This window comes from Labrus mixtus, chromosome 9 (assembly GCF_963584025.1).
Source record: "Labrus mixtus chromosome 9, fLabMix1.1, whole genome shotgun sequence".
Classification (NCBI taxonomy): domain Eukaryota; kingdom Metazoa; phylum Chordata; class Actinopteri; order Labriformes; family Labridae; genus Labrus; species Labrus mixtus.
Window position 1 is genome coordinate 26,842,265 of NC_083620.1, and position 18,462 is coordinate 26,860,726.

General features: G+C 42.4%; 10 non-coding genes across 10 annotated transcripts; all 10 read right to left on the bottom strand.

The window, feature by feature from the left end:
* Positions 1-2,093: 2,093 nt before the first annotated feature.
* Positions 2,094-2,257, bottom strand: LOC132980993 (U1 spliceosomal RNA). Its single transcript, XR_009674229.1, has one exon. It is a non-coding gene; the product is annotated as a U1 spliceosomal RNA (small nuclear RNA).
* A 1,349-nt stretch (positions 2,258-3,606) lies between these two features.
* LOC132981079 (U2 spliceosomal RNA) lies at positions 3,607-3,797 on the bottom strand. The gene has a single exon (XR_009674312.1). It is a non-coding gene; the product is annotated as a U2 spliceosomal RNA (small nuclear RNA).
* A 732-nt stretch (positions 3,798-4,529) lies between these two features.
* On the bottom strand, positions 4,530-4,693 carry LOC132981109 (U1 spliceosomal RNA). The gene has a single exon (XR_009674340.1). It is a non-coding gene; the product is annotated as a U1 spliceosomal RNA (small nuclear RNA).
* Positions 4,694-5,627: 934 nt separating this feature from the next.
* LOC132981091 (U2 spliceosomal RNA) lies at positions 5,628-5,818 on the bottom strand. Its single transcript, XR_009674323.1, has one exon. It is a non-coding gene; the product is annotated as a U2 spliceosomal RNA (small nuclear RNA).
* Positions 5,819-6,109: 291 nt separating this feature from the next.
* Positions 6,110-6,273, bottom strand: LOC132981227 (U1 spliceosomal RNA). Its single transcript, XR_009674454.1, has one exon. It is a non-coding gene; the product is annotated as a U1 spliceosomal RNA (small nuclear RNA).
* A 2,203-nt stretch (positions 6,274-8,476) lies between these two features.
* On the bottom strand, positions 8,477-8,640 carry LOC132981332 (U1 spliceosomal RNA). The gene has a single exon (XR_009674556.1). It is a non-coding gene; the product is annotated as a U1 spliceosomal RNA (small nuclear RNA).
* Positions 8,641-9,595: 955 nt separating this feature from the next.
* LOC132981162 (U2 spliceosomal RNA) lies at positions 9,596-9,782 on the bottom strand. The gene has a single exon (XR_009674391.1). It is a non-coding gene; the product is annotated as a U2 spliceosomal RNA (small nuclear RNA).
* A 4,213-nt stretch (positions 9,783-13,995) lies between these two features.
* LOC132981139 (U2 spliceosomal RNA) lies at positions 13,996-14,186 on the bottom strand. The gene has a single exon (XR_009674368.1). It is a non-coding gene; the product is annotated as a U2 spliceosomal RNA (small nuclear RNA).
* A 709-nt stretch (positions 14,187-14,895) lies between these two features.
* Positions 14,896-15,059, bottom strand: LOC132981344 (U1 spliceosomal RNA). The gene has a single exon (XR_009674567.1). It is a non-coding gene; the product is annotated as a U1 spliceosomal RNA (small nuclear RNA).
* A 3,164-nt stretch (positions 15,060-18,223) lies between these two features.
* On the bottom strand, positions 18,224-18,414 carry LOC132981103 (U2 spliceosomal RNA). The gene has a single exon (XR_009674334.1). It is a non-coding gene; the product is annotated as a U2 spliceosomal RNA (small nuclear RNA).
* Positions 18,415-18,462: the final 48 nt, after the last annotated feature.

Genomic DNA, 18,462 nt, shown 5'->3' on the forward strand with positions numbered 1-18,462 from the left:
ACTCACCGACACTCAGCCAGGTCTCGGAGATAAAGAGGAAATCCAGTTCCCGGGATATGAAGAAATCCTTAAGGATAAATGATTTGTTCGTCAGCGATCTGGCGTTTACCAGGCCGAACCTGGCAGGAGCTGGCGGGTCAGGACAAGCAGCTGACAGGGAGGCCCGACACAAAGGCTGCAGGTTCCCCAGATTTACTCCGCGCCAGCGGAGACAAGGAGAGCAGGGTCCGCGGGGCTGGAACATCCCATCCGAGCCCGCCACCGGTACCAACCAGGCAGCGACAGGGTCCAGCGAACGTCCAGAGACACAAAGGCGAGGCCCCGCTCCAGATCCTCCTCGATTAGGACGAACCAACCCGACCCTCAGCCTCACCAGACAGCCACCACGTTTACCCCGGCGGCGGTGGCGTTTACGCCGAGGTGGTGGCACTGGAGTGCGGCAGAGGTATGACGGGACGCCAGAGAGGAAAGGAGGCAGAGTTTTTTGTCCATAAGTATCAAAGTTGACCAGATTGTTGGCGGATATTCTTAGATCTAGCAACGTTTGGCGATCATAAAACCGCAGAGTGTTGACAGTATGTGCAACAAGTGTTACGAACAACAGAAACAAACAAAATAGTCGGAGCAGTCGGTGCAGCTGACGGCCCGCGTCACACACTGGCGCCATCTTGGGACTCCAAGAACGAGTTTGAAAAGTCGTTCTTCCGACTTCAGTGTGTTCATGTCAATGAAAAAAGCTGCCGTGACAAACTGCAGAGAAAGACTCCAAATTTTCACAATAGAAATTGCTGATGGATAAGATATTGTATTATCATTTTTTTTCCAGTGGTTCGCAGTCACAAAACTAAAACAGTTCATTGAGCCAATGATGGAGGATAAACCTGCCTGCAGAATTCAAAGCTGTACTAATCATTTGAGCCATAACTACATTTGTGTTCTCTTCTGTTTGGCACAATGTTTGACTAAACATGTCTTTATTGTCCCAATAAAACATCCAGAAAAAGAGGAGATGTTGCCCCCCATCTCCTCCTGCTGCTCTATCAGAGCATGATCCAGCCCACCTTATTGTACTGTTCCACCTGCTTCTTCAACATGTTAACTGTAAAAAACAAGGCCAAACTCACACGCATCACAACCACAGCTGCCAGAATAATCGGTCTCCCCACACCCAATCTAATAGAACTCAATAACAGGTCCATCACACGCATTGCAACCGCAATAGAACAGGACATCACACACCCACTGAACACTCACCTCGCCCCACTTCCCTCAGGACGGAGGTACAGAGCACTAACGTGCAGAAAGGCTCGCCTCGGGAGGAGCCTGATCCCCGCTGTAATAACGGTCCTGAACAAGAGGCCTCGCTGAACAGGCCAGAAATGGGAACTCTTGACTGTTGTCTAACTCTGTTTGTTTGTGTTATTCTCTGTTTTTTTTTGTGTATAAATGTTCTTTGGTGGGACCTGTCTGTTGGACAGTAACGGTGCTGTGACAAAGAATTTATCATTTTTACTCATGGCAACTTAAAAAAAAAAAAAAACAGGTCACACGAGTAAAATCAAATTAGCTAATTCTTGGGAAAAGCAAAGATGTTGTGTTACCTTGGTAATGTTTACTATATTGTCACATTAATTGTGACGTGCAAACGCTAAAACACATTAAAAAAGATTATACAATGGTGGGTCTCTAACATTAAATCAGATTTGAGTCTCTTTCTGAAATTCAAATGCATATTAGATTTTTTTTTTTAAATATATATAATAGTATATAAGTATATGAACATTTTATATTATATATATCTAAATTCAAAAGATGAAAGTTTTATGAGAAATTTAGCACCGTATTAGCATTCGACAGAAAAACACAACTTGAAGTTGAAATCCATTCATTCATACATTTAACAATAAATCAGGGGTGGGGGTGGGGGGGGGGGGGCATTGGTAAGTACAGTGAGCCTTAATTATGCACATCGAAGGTGGAAAGCTTCATAACAATCATTTTCAGGCCACCGAAATGTTCAATGCACATAAAACTCTTCATGAATGACTCTTGTCTGGATGTATGAATGTATGAATTTTCTTTTAACAAAATATCAGGGGAGAGCGCGAACGCAGTCCCCCACTACCACAAATTATGCAGTCGAGATTCCCACATTTGGGGAATTCGCATAGGTCAGCCCAACCGAAGTGCAATGGTCAGGCCTCGCCATGGGTGAACCACCTTCTTGATCATGGTATCTCCCCTGCCAGGTAAGTATGAGTTGTACACATCAGAGGTAGAGGAGTCATTCACAGAGATACCACTCTGACTGACGGTGGGGAAATATATCAAGACCAAAATCAGGGGCCGTAAGGGTGCAAAATATATAAAGATATATAACAAAGGGGTAACGGCTTTGTACTAAGGCTGACAAAGATTTGTCATTTGATATTAACAAATCAAGGCTGCAATTCCCATCATGCATTGCTGCAAATCTATGCCAGACTTTCAACTAGTTTCACATATTTTATGAACCCAAATGACTAGTAGCCCACCAGCAGAATCAAATAATCAAAAGCTTAATCAAACTGCAATAAAAAGTTGCTTGATCAACCGTAAGATCAACAGGAAAGAATAAAAACAGCACATCTCCATTGTTCTCTCTCACACATTACAGCCACTTCCTGGTTCTTTGTTCATGTGGGTCCCACGTGAGTCTCTAACACTCAGACTGCTGCCACCTGCTGATCTGGAGTGTGAAAAACTCTGGCTTAAAAAAAACAAAGTTTATAGTGCTAAAAAGTATAGTGTGTTTAAATAAATATTCTGTCTTTACTCAAGTGAAAGTAGAGTATATTACTAGTATTGTTGTATTACTATTGTATCCTTATTTGTACATTTCATTACTGTAAAGATGTTTATTTGAACCCTTTTTGCTATTTTTGAGGATTCTACTCTTTTTTTTAAACTGTAGTAAAAATACAATTTCACCAAATTGGAATCAGTAAACCGCTTTCCTATCTAATCTTTTTAAGTGATATATCAGCATTGGCACTAACTGCTAATTGATAGTATATCTATATTTTTCTCACAACAAATATCCCTAAGAAGATTTAATAGAATTTAATTTTGAAACCACATATACAGCATTATCAGAAATTTAAACAACAGTAGAGGAAATAATGCATTCTGTGCTTTGATTTTTTATTTATTTTTTTTTAAATGGAGAATTAAGACAAAAAACATTAAATAAAACTTTTGAATACAATATCTTGCATAATGTTTCAGGAAGAAGTATTTTTGTCAATAATTTCACAAACAACCAAAGCACATTTCTGCAACAGTTACTGCTATGGTTTCAATATAAAACAATTTGTGGGAGAACAATGCCATCTCAACTCCTTTCACCAACAGGCATTGGAAAGATTAGTCATTATATAATTGTCTTGATATTTAACAGTGAAAGGGGGAAAAATATGTTCCCTTATTTTTATAACAGTGACATGTGTACATCAGACCACTTATTCCTTTCTCCAGTGACTCACAAATAATAGATAACAGATAATAATAGATAACTCACAAATTCACTAATAAAGATTGAATGTGTCTTGATTTTCAACAGGTAGAGGGGGGTGCACCGTTCCTGGAGGTAATGCAATACCAGGTCGATGCGTGGAGTGGACGGAGCAAGCCCCTATTCCATCTCCCAGTTCCAAAAATCAATTTAATATATGGTCCCCGGGTAGGGGACGTATCAGATATTAAACTGATAAGAACAGATACTACACTTGATCTTAGCCAAAAGGCCGAGAAGCGATAACATGAATATGTCAGAGGAGAGGGAGTCATTCCCCGCAAGGTCCGTCTCACTGACGGTTCAGTCTGATTCACAAGCACTAAAGCAACTCGATGAGACAGAGACAAGTCTACTACATGTCGTTTAAAAATGACAAGCAGCAAAGCTAGAGGCTCAAATAATCAAAAAACTAAATCATTGATCCACATCTAAAGTCTAGAGAAAATATTTAGAAAGAGCATATCTCCCCTTCTTCTCTCTCTCACATTACAGCCACTTCATGGTTCTTTCAAACGTGGCATGCTGCCAATCAGACCCCTGATTGTCAACACATGGGGTATCAGAAGCTGAAAACATGGGTCATTAGTTACAGCAGAATAAGCTGTTTGGTATTGGCATAGAAGATTTGGCAAGTTTCTCATGGGTGCAACCCACATACTCAGCTCTGCTGCACATCCCACAAACGCATCTTGCTTACAAATGCAGCAACATTGAAAAGGTACATAAACAGGCTTTTCAACAACAAGATGTAATGCCAAGAAGCATTGAAACAACAAACAAATAATCTACCATAGACTTCGAACGTTGAATTCAATTCTGGTAAGCAAAGTAAGTTCTCTACATTGACAGTCTAGAAGAAAACTTCATGATCATTTTCATAGTACTCAAGAATTAATACTTAAATCGAGTCAGTTTCATCTGGACATACTGTTCCTACCAGAAATTTAAAATGAGTTTTCTTTTAACATGTTATCAGGGGAGAGCGCGAACGCAGTCCCCCACTACCACAAATTATGCAGTCGAGATTCCCACATTTGGGGAATTCGCATAGGTCAGCCCAACCGAAGTGCAATGGTCAGGCCTCGCCATGGGTGAACCACCTTCTTGATCATGGTATCTCCCCTGCCAGGTAAGTATGAGTTGTACACATCAGAGCTGGAGGAGTCATTCACAGAGATACCACTCTGACTGACGGTGAGGAACTCTATAAAGACCAAAATCAGGGGCCGTAAGGGTGCAAAATACAAAGAGATATATAACAAAGGGGTAACAGCTTTGTACTAAGGCTGACAAAGACTTGATATTTTAATTTAAAAAAATCAAAGCTGTAATTCCCCTCATATATTGCTGCATATCTCAACCTGACACTCACCTAAAAAGTTTGAGATATTTTACCAAACCAAATGACAATCAGCCCACCAGCAGGTTTAAATGACCAAAAGCTAAATCAAACTGCAATAAATTAAAATCAACAGGAAAGAAGAAAAAACAGCATTTCTCTCCTATTTTCCCCACTCTCTCTTACAGCCACTTTCTGGTTCTTTGTTCATGTGGGTCCCATGTGGGTGTCTTACATGTCAGCTGCTGCCACCTACTGCTCTGGAGTGTGATCAATACTGGTTGAGCAAAATAAGTATTGTAATGTTTTATAAGTTAATAAAACACCATTTTTAATAAGCTTCACATGAATAAAACAGTAAATTCCAAATCAAAGTAGGTTTCTGATACTTCAGCATTAGCATTAACTTCTAACAAATGGTATATCTATATTTTTCTCACAGCAAATAACACTATGAAAAAAAATAGAGAAATGATACAGTGAAACTACATATACAGCATTTATCAGGATTTTAAAAACAGACAGCAGAGGAAACAATGTTTTCTGTGGTTTCACTTTTGGTGACAGTAAAAGTCTCATTACCATACATCAGAAATATCATTGAGAAAAATATGTTCCCTTATTCTTAAAACAGTGACATGTGTACATCAGGCCACTTATTCCTTTCTCCAGTGACTACTGGATAAAATTCACTAATAAAGATTGAATGTGTCTTGCTTTTCAACAGGTAGAGGGGGGTGCACCGTTCCTGGAGGTACTGCAATACCAGGTCGATGCGTGGAGTGGACGGAGCAAGCCCCTATTCCATCTCCCAGTTCCAAAAATCAATTTAATATATGGTCCCCGGGTAGGGGACGTATCAGATATTAAACTGATAAGAACAGATACTACACTTGATCTTAGCCAAAAGGCCGAGAAGCGATAACACAAATATGTCAGATGAGAGGAAGGCATTCCCCGCAAGGTCTGTCTCACTGACGGTTCAGTCTGATTCACAAGCTCCAGAGCAATTCAATGAGACAGAGAAAAAAGTCTTTTTTTTATATTCAGTCATACTGGCAAGTAAGATTAGTTTTGTTCATGGACGAGGTGGACAGTGTCATAAGCATTTTCACATCACTCAACTGTAAGCACTAAGCTTACATCAAATTAGTGTCATCTGGATGCAATGCTCCTGCAAGCAATTTAAAATGAGTTTTGTTTTGACATGTTATCAGGGGAGAGCGCGAACGCAGTCCCCCACTACCACAAATTATGCAGTCGAGATTCCCACATTTGGGGAATTCGCATAGGTCAGCCCAACCGAAGTGCAATGGTCAGGCCTCGCCATGGGTGAACCACCTTCTTGATCATGGTATCTCCCCTGCCAGGTAAGTATGAGTTGTACACATCAGAGGTAGAGGAGTCATTCACAGAGATACCACTCTGACTGACGGTGAGGAACTCTATAAAGACCAAAATCAGGGGCCGTAAGGGTGCAAAATACAAAGAGATATATAACAAAGGGGTAACAGCTTTGTACTAAGGCTGACAAAGATTTTATATATATATGAACTGTTTATCCACCCCCGATGAACTGGTGTCTCATTACAATGACGGTCTTCATAGCCTTTTAAATACCCTGGCTCCTTTAAAAACCCAGACTGTTTCATTCACCCACTCTGCTCCATGGTTTACGCCTGAACTTTGCCAACTCAAAACAAAAGGCCGTCGCCTGGGACATCTCTACAAGAACACTGGACTTCTTATTCACAGAGAAATGTACAATAACCACATTCTCCACTACAAGGACAGTCTCTACAGCAAAATCAACTCACTACGCAGGTATCATCAGCTCAGGTGAAGGGAATACAAGGACACTGTTCTCCATCGTCAACAACATACTACGACCACCGGACTCTCTTGCTTCTCATCTGTATCCCACCACCTATTGTAACTCTTTAATGTCATTTTTCACTGCCAAAGTAGACAAGATTCACCAGCAACTGACTCCTAACATCTCATCTCTCCCAGTCTTCTTACCCCCTCTCTCAAGTTTCAAACTTCCCACTGTTGCTGAAATATATGACCTCATTCGGAAATCAAAACCATCTACCTGTCCATTAGACCCTCTTCCTACTGTTCTGGTAAAAGCTTGCCTACCTCCTCTGTCTTCCCTAATAATGGTCATCATACATTCCTCCCTCACCTGTGGTCTTGTTCCCATTTCTTTCAAGTCAGCTTCAATAACACCTATACTTAAGAAACCTGGTGCAGACCCAAATGACTTCAATAACTTTCGTCCTATCTCTAATTTACCCTTCCTATCCAACATTCTTCAAAAACAGTTGCATCTCAGGTTCACACTCATTTGTCTGACAATAACCTCTATGAACAGTTCCAGTCTGGTCTCCGCCCCCTCCATAGCACAGAGACAGCACTGTTAAAAATCACCAATGACCTCCTCATGGCAGCTGACTCCAGACTTCTAACCATCCTCATCCTCCTTGATCTACGTGCAGCCTTCGACACCATCTCCCATCACACTCCTTGACAGACTTGCCTCCATCGGAATCACTGACAGACCCTTGCACTGGTTTTCATCCTATCTCTATGGTCGCACTCAGTTCACTCAACTCGGAACCTTCAAATCCCAGCCATTTCCAGTCACTACCGGTGTTCCTCAAGGTTCTGTCCTGGGCCCCCTTCTGTTCATCATCTATCTCCTTCCTCTTGGCCATATCTTCCGTAAGTACAACATCCAGTTCCATTGCTATGCGGATGACACCCAGCTCTACCTATCCACCAAACCCACCTCCCCCCTCCCGCCCACTTTCCTGACTGATTGCCTGCAAGAAATAAAATCCTGGTTCACCTGCAACTTCCTCAAATTAAACAGTGACAAAACCGAGCTTCTCCTCATCGGCACCAAATCAACAATCTCCAAACTCAACAGTTTTCCTCTGGCTATTGACCACTCCTCAGTTTCTCCCTCCCCTCAGGTTAAGAGTCTGGGTGTCACCCTAGAGAGAACACTATCATTCCGAGCCCCTTCGTTGAGCGTAGGGCTCTCCATCGTGGAAAAGCCAGCCCAATGTTGATTCGAGTTCTACTCCGGTCTTTGTCTGCTGCTGTTCTAGCAAAATACCGTTATTTTTTAGGTGGGGGACCAGCCGATGTCAGGTCTTCCGTCGTACACTTCGCACTGGAGTCCGCCATTTGTAACACTTCTTCCCTCGGTGTAGGGGCGGTCTGCAGCTGCGCTATTATACACAAGGGGCGGGCCTAAAGGAGGGGGCAGCCGGGCCGGCTAGATAAACATTGCTTCTATATCAACAAAGCCAGTGGGACTGGAGCTTCTCACTCATTGGAAACAGTCATGACTCAGAGAGTTATATACAATGGACATACTTTATTTCTGATACATTTAATTGTGAAAATTCACATATAAAGCCTTTAAGGTGAGTTTTGTTCACTAGCCAAGGTTAACAGCTTCATAACCACTTTCACATCACTCAAGAAATAATGATTATATCAAATCAGTCTCATCTGGTGTTTTTACTCCAGCAAGCAATTTGATATGATTTTTTTTAACATGTTATCAGGGGAGAGCGCGAACGCAGTCCCCCACTACCACAAATTATGCAGTCGAGATTCCCACATTTGGGGAATTCGCATAGGTCAGCCCAACCGAAGTGCAATGGTCAGGCCTCGCCATGGGTGAACCACCTTCTTGATCATGGTATCTCCCCTGCCAGGTAAGTATGAGTTGTACACATTCAAGCTGGAGGAGTCATTCACAGAGATACCACTCTGACTGACGGTGGGGAAATATATAAAGACCAAAATCAGGGGCCGTAAGGGTGCAAAATATAAAGATATATATAACAAAGGGGTAACAGCTTTGTACTAAGACTGACAAAGACTTGATATTTTAATTTTTAATAATCAAAGCTGCAATTCCCACCATATATTGCTGCATATCTCAACCTGACACTCACATACAAAGTTTAAGATATTTTACCAAACCAAATGACAAGCAGCCCACCAGCAGGTTTAAATGACTAAAAGCTGAATCAAACTGCAATAAAAAAAACATTAAAATCAACAGGAAAGAAGAAAAAAAAAGCATTTATCTCCTATTTTCCCCACTCTCTCTTACAGCCACTTCCTGGTTCTTTGTTCATGTGGGTCCCATGTGGGTGTCTTACATGTCTGCTGCTGCCACCTACTGCTCTGGAGTGTTATCAATACTGGTTAAGAAAACTAAGTTTTATAATGCTTTTTAAGTTTATAATTTAATAATACAACATTTTTAATAAGCTTCCTATGAAAAAAATAGTAAATACCAAATCAAAGTAGGATTAACTGAATCTTCAGCATTAGCTGCTAACAAATGGTATTTCTATATTTTTCTCACAGCAAATAACACTATGAAAAAAGAATAGAGAAATGATATAGTGAAACTACATATACAGCATTTATCAGGATTTTAAACGACAGCAGAGGAAACAATGTTTTCTGTGGCTTCACTTTTGGTGACAGTAAAAGTCTTGTTTCCATAAATCAGAAATATCATAAGAAAAATATGTTCCCTTCATCTTAAAACAGTGACATGTGTACATTGTGCCACTTATTGCTTTCTTCAATGACTGCTGAATAGATTAGTCACAATTTCACTAATAAAGACTAAATATTTGTCTTGATTTTCAACAGGTAGAGGGGGGTGCACCGTTCCTGGAGGTACTGCAATACCAGGTCGATGCGTGGAGTGGACGGAGCAAGCCCCTATTCCATCTCCCAGTTCCAAAAATCAATTTAATATATGGTCCCCGGGTAGGGGACGTATCAGATATTAAACTTTACAAAAACAAACATTGATGCTATGTGAAATACATCACAAAATGTTCTTTGGGTGTAGAAGCAGTGTCTTCATTTACAACAATTAAAAAAAGGAGAGCATTTGTTAAGAAACATTTTTCTTTAAAAGTCCACTGTTGTGCAGGAGTGCAGTGAGCCCCTATCAAGATTAACTCATCCTGTTCTCCCAAACAGATGTGGTCTCTCGGGATCCTGTCCTGGTGCTCAGAGGAGATCCTCACCCTGCTGCTCCTTCCCACCTGCCTCTCCCGGAGAGTCAGGCCGCTGCTGCTTTGAACTTTTCCCGTATGGCTCCGGCTCCTTCATCCGAATGGGCACAGAGGCGATTCTTCTTTGTGGCTGCGTCCTAGGCCCGCCGCCTGCAGCGACGGCCATACTGACCGTCGCTGCTGCCATCCAGATCACAGCCACGGGGGGGGGATCTGCTTGTGCTTTCTTACCAGTAAGTTCCTGGAGGTCCATGTGGCGTCTTTGATGGCGGCTAGAGTGAGCCATTGTTCTGCAAAGTCCTTTGGTGTTTGTTGACTTTGGCTCACTCCATACAATACCAGCTGTGCTGTGAGGACCTCCCTTGCTGGTAAGCACGGGAATTGCAAGGAGCCGGCCAGTGCCCACTGTTCTACAGCAGCGCTGCACTCCCAGAGCAGGTGCCTCACCGACTCCGGCGCGCCACAACCAGGTCGGGGGCAGGTTGACGACGTCGACATGCCCCGGGAGCGCATCACGGACCTGACTGGGAGGATCTCATGATCCACCATCCATGACAGGTCCCGGAGTCTGTTTGGAAGAACAGGATGGTTCACATTTTGCCAAACTGTGGAGGGCTCGCCGAGTGCAAGCCCGCGCACTGGGCTCACTGGTACTCGCTCCTGCACATCAGAGATTACAGAACGTATGTTAGTTAAAATATGCAGCTCCTGTTTTTCAAGTTTAAAATGTTTTAAAAACTTCTGAATAAAATGATACGATTGTGGCAGATAAAAGGACACTGGAACTTTAAGATCAGTTTTTAGATCGCTTCTCTGCCTTTTGGCTAAGACAGTGATCGCCTTCTCTTGCTGCCAGTCACCTTTGCCTGTAGTGGCATTGTTTGCTGACAGTCCTTGGAGGAAATTATTTTTCCTGAGTGTTATGAAAAGCAACTCTTGTAGTTGCATTGCTTTCACTAAGGAATATATACTGCTCACAGATCCATTTACCAGGATACCAAGCACTTTCTAGTGAAGTTCAGGTAAGTACTGGTGTTATTTATTCATTAGCTTTTAGTCTAATTTATTTGTTTTATCTTCTCTTTAGTACTGTGTTAGAGTAGGAGTTTTTAAAGTGTGGTGCCTTCAACATGTCGGCGGCCCATGCTGGCATGCGGAGGCACCACAGCGTACGCTTTACATTTGTGGAGAAAGATGGAAGGCTCCAGGGGTTGTCTAGGCTAGACTTCTCAAGGAAATTCATCCAACAATCACTGAATTTCAAGCCAGATGACATAAACTGCACTGTGACCTTACCACAGAACAACGGATTTGATGTTAGCTTCCGCTCAGCGATTCTGTTGAAGGAATTTTGGACAAGATACGAAAACACCAGAGCCCAGTTTTCTGCTTTTAATGTAGAGAAACTGACTGACAATGCCTCCAAGACAGTCATTGTCAGGATGTTCAATGAAACAATAAATGCAGATGACATATGTATGTGGCTGGGAAGATTTTGCACGGTTAAAGGCCAAGCTATGAAGGTGAGAGATGAGGATGGCATTTGGAATTGTGCTTGGAGGGTCCCCATTCAACAAAGGCAGGACCCCCAAGGCTTCCAGAGCCTGAAACATCTGCCATCCATGATAGTTCTGGGAAATAACCGGGGCTACATTCACTACCAGGGACAGCCAAAACTTTGTCGCAAGTGTGGCGAGCATGGACATCTTGCAGAAGCATGTCAGCAAATCATCTGTGGAAAGTGCAGAGAAATTGGTCATACTTTTGAAGAATGTACCAATGGCAGAAAGTGCAATCTGTGTGGAGAAACAACTCATCTCTTCAGAGACTGTTCAAGGTCTTTTGCCAACAAAGTGAAAGCTGCAAAACAAGCAGAAAAAGAAAAAAGAAAATGGTGGACTGTTTGAAATGTTTAGAGAGCACGTTTTGGAGCCTGGGCCAGACAATTCAAATCTCCCTCCAAATCCTGTGACTGGAGGAAAGGAGTCAGGTGAGGAGGGAGAGGGGCCTGTTACTGCTCCTCAAGTGGAGCATGTGGAAGAAGAGGCTGCAGTACAGGCAGAAGGTGGAGCTACACCTCATTCTGAGGGTGAAAGTAAGATTGGGAGGGAGTGTGTGAGTGAGAGAGATTGTGAGAGTGATAACGAAGAAGCCTCCCTCCCCCCGGCCCAACAGGCTAAGAGGCCTTTATCAGAATTGTCCCCGGAGGCTCCAGTAGTCTCCGGAAAGAAGGGAAGAGCTGGGGACTCCTCAGACAGCTTAGCTGTGGAGGAGCCCAGAGTCTTCCCCTCCAATTCTCCAAATGAGGTCTCTTTCCTAAATATAGTCCTACAATCAACCCCTAAGGACTCGCATTTCAACAAAAGATTGCAAGAAAGGCCACCACCTAGAGTCCGACGGGGGAGAAAGGCTCAAACCCCTCACCCCTCCCCCATAGGGGTGAAGGAAGAGCAAATTTCACAAGAAGTATGACGACTGCTTCTAAATACTAGCCTTTTAAAATGTCTTACCTGTTGTTTTTAACCATACTTATGACCCTCACCTTCTCTACCATCAATGTGAGAAGTGTGAAGTCCAAAGTTAGAGCGCAATCTGTTTTATCCTTCTTAAACTCTTTTAAGTCAGATGTGTTTTTAATACAAGAATGTGGTCTACCGTTTTTAAAGAACTACAGGGATTGGGAGGAGTTATGGCCACAAAAATCCATATGGAGCGGTTCACACCACAACAAAAATGATGGCGTGGCAATTTTAATTAAAAACCCTTTACTCTTGGTGAAGGGCAGCACTGTTGTGAGAGACGGTAGGGCACTTTTAGCACACCTGACTTTTATGGGAAGAGATTTTAACGTTCTAAACATCTATGGTTTTAATGAATAAAATTACAGGTATGACCTTTTAAAAGACCTGCAGTCCCACATGCTAGGCAGGGAACCTTTAGTTGTAGGAGGGGATTTTAATTGTGTTTTAAACAAGAAAGACAGGAGGGGAGCAGGGGAAGATTTTAAAGTAGATAAAACATCTGTTTTATTTGGGGCCCTATGTAGGGATTTTAAGCTACTGGACTGTTTTAAAGTCATGCATCCCAGAGAGGAGGGCTTCACCTGGTTCAGTGGTGACGGCACCAAAGCCTCTCGCATAGACTCTATTTTATCACAGGATTGCCCACCAACCGACGCTAGAGTAACTCCTGTTTTCTTCTCTGATCACACTATACTTTCTTGCACCCTATCACTAACTTCAGGTGTGACGGCTGGGAAGGGTCTGTGGAAACTCAACTGCTCCCTTTTAGAAGATAGGGAGTTAGTTAGGCAGTACAGGGAGCAGTACCAAGACTGGCAGACCTTTCAAGACCTATACGTCTGACGTGCACACTGGTGGGAAATGGTGAAGGGAAGGACCCAGACTTTTTTTAAGCAGGCAGGTAAGAGAAAGAAAGGTAGGGACGACAGACGCATGCTGGGACTGCAAAAACAACTTCAACGGTATTTTAAACTAAACCTAGAGGGTCTGGATTTTAATGAAAAAATAAAGCAAGTAAAAATAGAGATGTTGGTTTTAGCAGAAATTAAAAGTAAGGGTGTCATTTTAAGAAGCAAAGAAAAAGAAATAGAAGGAGAGAAGTGCACTAGGTACTTTTTTTTTAAAGAATTTTAGATAAAGATAAAACCATTTTTAAACTGAAAAAAGACAATCAGTGCACAGCCGAAACAACAGATGAAATTAACGACACTATAGTTACATTTTATAAAGAATTGTACAAAGAAAAACCTATAAAAACAGACACAATGAGCGAAGTTTTAAAGTTCATTGAACACAAACTAAATGACAGTGTGCTTTTATCCCAAGATTTTACCCTTTTAGAAATTTTCAACTGCATCAAGAGTTTTAAAAAAAGGGAAGTCCCCAGGAGACGATGGGCTTCCCTTAGAATTTTATGTAACTTTCTGGGACATTTTAGCACCTGACCTTCTTGTTGTCTGAAATTCACTAATACAGATTAAATATATGTCTTGATTTTCAACAGGTAGAGGGGGGTGCACCGTTCCTGGAGGTACTGCAATACCAGGTCGATGCGTGGAGTGGACGGAGCAAGCCCCTATTCCATCTCCCAGTTCCAAAAATCAATTTAATATATGGTCCCCGGGTAGGAGACGTATCAGATATTAAACTGATAAGAACAGATACTACACTTGATCTTAGCCAAAAGGCCGAGAAGCGATAACACGAATATGTCAGAGGAGAGGGAGTCATTCCCCGCAAGGTCCGTCTCACTGACGGTTCAGTCTGACTCACCAACACCAAAACAACTCGATGAGACAGAAACAAAAGTCTACTACATGTCGTTTATGACAAGCAGCAAAGCTAGAGGCTCAAATAAGCAAAAACTAAATCATTGATCCACATTTAAAGTCTAAAAAAATATTATTATATTTAAAAATATTTAGAAAGAGCATATCTCCCCTTCTTCTCTCTCTCACATTACAGCCACTTCATGGTTCTTTCAAACGTGGAATGCTTGGAGCAGACACCAACTGACCGCTGTAGCAGGGCCCAGTATCAGAAGCTCAAAACATGGGTCATTAGTTACAGCAGAATAAGCTGTTTGCCATTGGCAGAGAAGATTTGGCAAGTTTCTCATGGGTGCAACCCACATACTCAGCTCTGCTGCACAACCCACAAACGCATCTTCCTTAGAAATGTGGCAACATTTAAAAAGGTACATGAACAGGCTTTTCAACAATATAAGATGTAATGCCAAGAAGCATTGAAACAACAAATAAATAATCTACCAAAGACTTGTAACATTGAATTAAATTCAGTCATAACCATTTTCTAATCATTCAAGAATTAATTCTTACATCAAATCAGTCTCTTCAGAACATAATGCTCCTACCAGCAATTTGAATGATATTTCTTTTGACATGTTATCAGGGGAGAGCGCGAACGCAGTCCCCCACTACCACAAATTATGCAGTCGAGATTCCCACATTTGGGGAATTCGCATAGGTCAGCCCAACCGAAGTGCAATGGTCAGGCCTCGCCATGGGTGAACCACCTTCTTGATCATGGTATCTCCCCTGCCAGGTAAGTATGAGTTGTACACATCAGAGGTAGAGGAGTCATTCACAGAGATACCACTCTGACTGATGGTGGGGAAATCTATAAAGGCCAAAATCAGGGGCCGTAAGGGTGTAAACTATAAAGATATATGTAACAAAGGGGTAACAGCTTTGTACTAAGGCTGACAAAGACTTGATATTTTAATTTTAAAAAATCGAAGCTGCAATTCCCCTCATATATTGCTGCATATCTCAACCTGACACTCACCTAAAAAGTTTGAGATATTTTACCAAACCAAATGACAAGCAGCCCACCAGCAGGTTTAAATGACCAAAAGCTGAATCAAACTGCAATAAAAAAAACATTAAAATCAACAGGAAAGAAGAAAAAAAAGCATTTCTCCCCTATTTTCCCACTCTCTCTTACAGCCACTTTCTGGTTCTTTGTTCATGTGGGTCCCATGTGGGTGTCTTACATGTCAGCTGCTGCCACCTACTGCTCTGGAGTGTAAACAACAGTGGTTGAGCAAAATAAGTTTTATAATGCTTTTTAAGTTTACAAGTTAATACAACACAATTTTTAACAAGGTTCACATGAAAAAAAAGAGTAAATACCAAATCACTAACTGATACTTCAGCATTAGCATTAACTGCTAACAAAGGGTATATCTATATTTTCTCACAGCAAATTACGCTATGAAAAAAGAATAGAGAGATTCCTCCCCTTCCCCCCAATTTAATAATCCCTCTGAACTCATCACCCTCTATAACAACACACTCTCTTTCTGTTTAGATCAACTGGCTCCCATCAAAACTAAAACTGTCTCATTCACACCTTCTGCACCCTGGTACACTTCCGAACTCCATAAAATGGAAACCCGCAAATGCCAGCTCAAAAGACTCCACAAGAAAACCGGTTTAACAGTTCACTTCCAATCATACTCTGACTACCTCAAACAATACATGGAAGCTCTCAGCGCAGCCCGGTCCACCTCTTACTCACACCTCATCCACTCAGGCTCATCCAACCCCAAGGCTCTCTTCTCTACAATAAACAAACTCCTCAAACCCAGTGACAACACCTCTCCCTCCTTCACAGCTGATAAATGTAACACTTTTCTTTCATTCTTTCAATCCAAAATTGACACCATTTACAGCAGCTTCAACACTCTCACTGTCCCCTCTTCATCCCTACCCGCATCCCCTCATCACCCAACCTCTGTCTCAGTTCTCCCCTGTGTCCCCAAATAAGCTATCCATCATCACCTCTAGCATGAAGTCCTCCATCAGTATTCTCGACCCCATCCCATTCAGCCTCGTCAAAAACTTGTCTCCCAGCCATCGCGCCACTCATAACCTCAATCATCAACTCCCTCTGCCCTGGTTCAGTACCCAAAACTCTTAAACTGGCAGCCGTCACCCCCATCCTCAAGAAACCTGGACTCAATACAGACAGCATGTGCAACTTCCACCCCATCTCCAACCTCCCCTTCCTCTCAAAAATACTGGAACGTGTTGTCGCCTCCCAGATCAAATGCCACCTCTCCTCCAATAAGCTATTTGAACCTTTCCAGTCTAGCTTCCGTTCCCAGCACAGCACAGAACAGAAACAGTGCTCCTCAAAGTCACCAACAACCTCCTCCTCTCCTCAGACTCTGGTCTCCTCAACATCCTCCTCGATCTCACTGCAGCCTTTGACACCAGCAGCCACAGTATTCTTCTATCCCGCTTAGAACACTCACTCAACATCACTGGCACTGCTCTTTTCTGGTTAAAATCCTACCTCACCGACCGACAACAGTTTATTAACATTAATAACTGCTCCTTCTCCATAGCTCCTTTGTCCCAAGGCGTCCCCCAGGGGTCGTGCTTGGTCCCCTCCTGTTCATCATATACTTGCTCCCCCTTGGTAACATTATCCGCCAGCATGGTCTCCATTTCCACTGTTATGCCGATGACATCCAGCTCTACATCTCCACCAATTCAATCACCACTGAAACCTGCTCTACCCTGACAAACTGCCTCAATGAAATAAAAACATTGATGCACACCAACTTCCTCTCTCTCAACTATGCAAAATCGGACATAATAATCATCGGCCCTAAATCCCTCACCAATTCCATTCACAACTTCTCCTTCACAATAGACAACTCCACTCTCTCCCCCTCCCCTCATATCCGCAATCTTGGAGTCATCTTTGACAGCCAGCTCTCCTTTGACCACCACGTCACCCAGCTCACAAGAACCGCCTTCTTTCACCTCAAAAATATAGCCCCCCTCCGTCCGCTACTCTCATTTTCTACTGCTGAAACACTAATCCATGCATTCATCACATCCAGACTTCACTATTGCAACAGCATCCTTTTCGGCACATCATCCAAAGTCCTTAATAAACTTCAATACATCCAAAACTCTGCTGCACGCCTCCTCACCCACACCCGAACACATCACCCCTGTCCTGCAAAATCTCCACTGGCTCCCTGTCCCTTACCGTATCCAATTCAAAATCCTTCTCCTCACACATACAGCCCTTAACCACCAGGCCCCCCTCCTACCTCACGGCTCTCCTTCACACTCCTGCACGCAGCCTCCGTTCTTCAAAAGCCAACCTCCTATCTCCCTCTCTTAGAACCAAGCACCGAACCTGGGGGGACAGAGCCTTCTCTATAGCTGCCCCGCCCCCCCGGAACTCACTCCTTACACTCATTCAACACTGCACCGACCCTCACTTATCAAAACTCACCTCTTTAAACAAGCTTTTAATGTATGATTGTGATGTATTTTCTGTTTTCTGTAGTTTTACCTTTATTGTTGTTATCTTTATGATTTGTGTGTAATGTCCGTTAGTCTGTCCTTACTGTTTTTAACTATTGTAAAGTGTCTTTGAGCTTTTAAAAGCGCTTATAATTAAAATGTATTATTAGTATTATTATTATATTGTGAAACTACATATACAGCATTTATCAGGATTTTAAACAGCAGAGGAAACAATGCATTCTGTGGTTTCACTTTTGGTGACAGTAAAAGTCTTGTTCCAATAAATCAGAAATATCTTTTGAGACAAATATGTTCCCTTAATTATAACAGTGACGTGTGTATATCGTGCCACTTATACCTTTCTCCAGTGACTACTGAATAGATTAGTCTGAAATTCTCTAATACAGATTAAATATGTGTCTTGCTTTTCAACAGGTAGAGGGGGGTGCACCGTTCCTGGAGGTACTGCAATACCAGGTCGATGCGTGGAGTGGACGGAGCAAGCCCCTATTCCATCTCCCAGTTCCAAAAATCAATTTAATATATGGTCCCCGGGTAGGGGACGTATCAGATATTAAACTGATAAGAACAGATACTACACTTGATCTTAGCCAAAAGGCCGAGAAGCGATAACACGAATATGTCAGAGGAGAGGGAGTCATTCCCCGCAAGGTCCGTC